Source organism: Enhydra lutris, unplaced genomic scaffold (genome assembly GCF_002288905.1).
Source record: "Enhydra lutris kenyoni isolate GAN:26980312 unplaced genomic scaffold, ASM228890v2 scaffoldscaffold6, whole genome shotgun sequence".
Taxonomy (NCBI): domain Eukaryota; kingdom Metazoa; phylum Chordata; class Mammalia; order Carnivora; family Mustelidae; genus Enhydra; species Enhydra lutris.
The window spans coordinates 25531614-25536920 of NW_019154090.1; positions in this window are offsets into that span (position 1 = coordinate 25531614).

Genomic DNA, 5307 nt, shown 5'->3' on the forward strand with positions numbered 1-5307 from the left:
GTGGCCAGGCGGCCCGAAGGCTCAGATACCAGCACCCAGGACAGAGGAGGGGGCTGGGCTGTGGTCTGAGGCTTAGGCTGTTCTGTGCAATTAGCCGGCCACTTCAAACAATGCCATTTAGGACCCGCCTGCCCCGGCCTGCCTGCCGCCAGCCTTGGTCCCCTTTACCCCTGGCCCCCTCTCCCTGCCCAGCCTCCGCAGGGCCTCAGGAAGCCAGTGCATTATTTTCCCTCCTGACCCCTTTGTTTGCTCTCTCCTTTCCCCTCAATCTCCAGGTCCTCTTCCCACCCGCCCCCTCCTCCCCCACAGAACAGCTTCTCTCCTCTCCATGGCAGCACAAGCCCCGCCCCACCCCAACCTCAGGGGCCCATTGGTCTGCTGGCCTGTCGCTCACTCCCCTCCTCCCTCACCAGCTGGGGCTCAGAGTCCCAAGTTCCCAAGAAGGGAAAGGATGGAGGAACACAGGCAAAAGACTGGGGCAGTTAACAAGGGGAAATGCTCCCTACCTGCTCCAGCTTCGCCCCACCTCTGGGCTGTCATCTCCCCACTGCTGCCCCTCCTGGTAACTGCATCATCTCCAGGCTATTCGGCTAAGACCACCAGGTCAGGCCAGGTCTTCACTGATGGGTTCAAGGGCCCTGTGACCTTTGACCTGGCCTGCAACATATGTTGGCTGCAAGAACCTGCACCTTTCATTTATTCCTCCTCAAAATTTGATCGTAGGCCCGTTTTATAGAAAAAGAAAACTGACACACATACCAGGTTAGTCTCCCAGGTCAAGAATTCACATCTAAGAGGTGAGGCCAAGGTAAAAAAGGAGCCTAGGTACAGGGTAAGGCCCCCAGATTCTCATCCCTTAGTTTTCCCCAAACTGCTCCAGAGCTACTTGGCACCACACCCTACTGTTCTGGACAAAAAGATTTCCCAGTGAAGAGCTGCTTATGAGCACTGAGCACTCCCAGCCCTATGCCCGCCCCATCTTGGGGACTCACCACAGAGTACCAGATGACCCGCACGTGTCCCAGGGTAGCTTCTAGAATAATCGTCAAGGGTACAGGGTTGCAGCTGCCAGGTGATACAGCACCACGTCCACCAGGGGGCGATGAGGGGCTCTGTCTGAATTGCACTGCTGCGCCCCCAAGTGGATATTCGATGTCACCTGGGGTCCCAATTCCATCCTCTGCACCTGTCCCTCACCCAGGCCTGGTAGTGGGGCATACAGACCTCTGCCCTATTTCCCAGAAGATCCAGGGACCAGCCTGGGAGATGGATTTTTTAAGAGCTACAAAATCTCAGGCATGGCCCTAGACCTATGTCAACACCTACATTTCCAAAAGATCCCTGTGTGATTATATGCAAGTTAAAAGAGCACTGTGCTGGTTCTAAATGCATTCTTATCCATAGCCCAGTGTGGTCCTTACCCCCGCATGGCCCAGAGTATGCAAGCTCACACTTCCTGGTCTATTTTCTCTCAATACATATTAAAGGAATCTCACCAGCCCCAGGGAAAAGAGGAATACCTGACCTAGCCCAATCGGCTGCTTCTCAGCCCCTTTCACTGGCAAGCCCTGACCCGGAAGAACAGACTGGCCAGATCCTGTGAGGCCAAGAAGCCAAAATCCCAGGAAAACTGCTCGAGTGTGGTTCAAAGTAATAATTAATTCCCAGTGTCCTGCCCCAGGGCAAACCAGTGAACTAAGTAACCCGGGTGGCCTAACACAGGGTGGGAGGGTGGGTCACTGTGCAGGATTCCAAGGGTCCCCAGAAGCTTAGGGGAAGAAGAGGCAAGCCAGGGTTTCTCCTCAGGAGCTGGTGGCGAGCAGGTCAGAGGCTGAAATGGAGGGCCATTACTTCCTCCAGGACCCAGGATTCTCTCAGACAGCCCTTAACTGTGTCAGTCAGGAGCCTCCGGCCTAGACAGGCCCAGGAGGAGCCTGCAGCCCAGAGTGGACAATGATTAACTACCTCAGGCCTTACCCCAGGGCCTCAGCAGTGCCAGCCCCTACACGGTCTACCAAACAGACCCGAGAGCCAGATGTCGACATTCACGAAAAATCTCCTACTTCTAGGAACTGCACCCATGGGCACTGGAGGAAGGTTCAGGCAAGGAAACCAGCCAACTCTAAGTATCCTGGGATACCTGGGCAGCAAAAATAACCACCTTCAAATTGCATAATTTGATCGTGTGAGTTCACACAAATTCCTTCTCTGTAGCCTTCATCCCCTGGGGTTTGCACAGACAGTAGCTTCCCTTGTGGCCTTCCTGCAACACACACCTTTGTCTGGAGCCTGTGCCCACTGATACGCAGTGCAGTTCCTCTCCCACCCTGACCCTTCTACCTGGACCACACTCTACATAGAGGACGAATAAAGCCGCCTCCAAGCTTGGGCTGCTGCTGCCCTCCTCCGCCTGGAAGCCCTCCCCATCCCTGCCATACACCTCCTGGTTACTCAGACTTCAAAACCACATGGTCAAAGTCAGGAAGGCTCCTCCCAATACACTTCTGCTCCAAAATTAATAACCACATAGTTAGGGGCGCCTGGGTGTCTCAGTGGGTAAAAGCCTCTGCCTTCAGCTCAGGTCATGATCCCAGAGTCCTGGGATCGAGCCCCACATCGGGCTCCCTGCTCAGCAGGGAGCCTGCTTCTACCTCTCTCTCTGTCTACTTGGGATCTCTGTCTGTCAAATAAATAAATAAAATCTTTAAAAAAAAATAACCACAGGGGCGCCTGGGTGGCTCAGTGGTTTAAGCCTCTGCCTTCGGCTCAGGTCATGATCCCGGGTCCTGGGATCGAGCCCCGCATCGGGCTCTCTGCTCGGCAGGGAGCCTTGCTTCCCTTCCTCTCTCTCTGCCTGCTCTCTGCCTACTTGTGTTCTCTCTCTGTCAAATAAATAAATAAAAATCTTAAAAAAAAAAAAAATAACCACAGGGCGCCTGGGTGGCTCAGTGGGTTAAAGCCTCTGCCTTCGGCTCAGGTCATGATCTCAGAGTCCTGGGATCGAGCCCCACATCGGGCTCTCTGCTCAGCAGGGAGCCTGCTTCCTCCTCTCTCTCTGCCTGCCTCTCTGCCTACTTGTAATCTGTCTGTCAAATAAATAAATACTTAAAAAAAATTTAAAAAAATAAATTAAAAAAACCACATAGTTACACAAACCCTCTTGCCTAATGACACAGTAATTTTTCAGTGTTTACTACTCTATATGCAACACTTCTGTGCTTTACCTGTATTAACTCACTTATCTTGAAATGCAGAACATGTGGTCCCCGTTTTACAGATGCACAAACTGAGGCACAGAGAAATTAAGCAGCACAATACACACTGGACCAATGTGGCTTCCTCAAATGTTCAAGTCCCAAAAAAGTTAAGAACACATCAACTTACATATTCCTGGCAACAGGAGGAAATTAGCACCAGAAATCCGTATGTGATGGTGGACAGCAATCACCCTCACCTCTTCCCACCACTTCCTGGATAACACAGCCCCCAAGAGAGGCCAACTGCTTTATCTAGTGTGATCTTTCCAGTGCTGGAGGCTAAGCAGCCTGGAAAGAGGTGGCACCTCCCAGGGGGTTTTTCCAGAGTAGTCATCGCTGTGCTAGCTTAAGAACTGTGCCTCCCCAACCCATGGCCATTAATAGTTCCCAGGTCCCTACCATTCACTCCACACAGTACAAAACCACTTTTAACCCCCGCCCGATCCTGAAGCAGGTCCTGTTATCTACCTGCTTTCAACAGGCTCAGATGAATTAATGAAGCCGCCCAACAGGGTGGAAGTGCCAAGACTCATGCCTAGGCAGTCCAGGGCACGTGGTGTAACTGCTGTGCCCGAGATAAGGCAGCCGAGATTTCTAGTTAAGAACAATGCATCACCCATCCCAGGGGCTACAAGAACTTCAGGACTGAGGGACAGGACCTAACAGCTGAGAGTTTACCTTCCCCAGAGGTGATGGTCTAACCTGGTGATGCGAGGTGAACTCTGACCCTTTCCCAGAGGCTAGGGTCAAGCACAGGATTTAGGGGCGGGCAGCATGGTGGGGTGGGCTCACCCGTGAGGTTCTCCCTGCAAGGCACTGCCTCATTAGTGCAGGGTGCCTGTGTCCCAACTGAACCAGGTCAGACGTGTCCAAATGCAATGTGGCAGACAGAAGGATGGGTGGCACCCCAATTAGACTCAGGGAGGAGGCCCAGGGACTCGACCCCCTCACCCCAGTGCAGCTATAAAGCTAAGAAGTGAGGTCATTCATTTCCTCCAAGCGGGCACCAGCAGCACCTTGTAAATGGTAATTGCATTAATTAAATGCACAATACAGGAAGGGGGAATGGTTGGCATGATGGGAAGTGGGTTAAGGGGGCCACAGGGTCATCCCAGCCCCACCCTGAGTCCCCCAGGGCTTAGAGGTTTAGTGCAGTAGAACAAGAGGTTGAAAGATATTCCCACCACCCCTATTTAAAAAAGTCCTTCTAGGGCCACCTGGGTGGCTCAGGTCATGATTCCAGGGTCCCGGGTTTGAGCCCCACTCATCGGGCTCCTTGCTCAGCAGGAAACCTGTTTCTCCCTCTACCACTCCCCCAGTTTGTGTTCCCTCTCTTGCTGTGTCTGTCAAATAAATAAATAAAACTTAAAAAAATAAAAAACAAAAGTCCTTCTCTACAGCCTGTGGGAGGGACACCTAGGCTACTAAATCCTCTCCACCCCAACCACTCAGGTCTGTTCCATTGTCCAAGATCCTGAAATAGTGATAGAGCAATTACTATGCATCTCATGCAAAGCCAGAGCTTACGCTCAGGATTCCCCATTTTGCAGGTAAGTAAAGTGAAGCCTGAGAGGAAGCAAATGGGCAGCTCCTTGCCCAGGCTTGTAGGGCGACTAAGTCATGGAGATTTAGGCCTAACCCATGAGCCAGACCTTAAAGACATTTCAAAACTAATATGCTAAGTACAGTATTATAGTGAAGCCTGGGGAGGGACACCTCACCCAAGTAAAGAGAGAAAGGAGGGTAACCCAGGAAGTGGAAACAGTAAATACAAAAGGTAAGGGGGCTGGAGAGAGGCTGCCCACCTAGCTGGTGGCAGGGCACAGGTTCCCAGAGGTCGGGGCCTTTGCCTCATCTTTAGGAATCTTTGCTCAATTCCGGAAACAGCCAGATTTACAGGTAAGCTGGAATGAAAATGCCTTCAATGTCTTTCTCAAACCCCAGTCTTAACCATTTGTGAAATGAAATGACCCCACCTAATTCCCTGGGTGGCTGGCACTAGGAATCCCACAGGAGAGGACACAACCCTGAGAAGCTGGGGCGTCCGCAT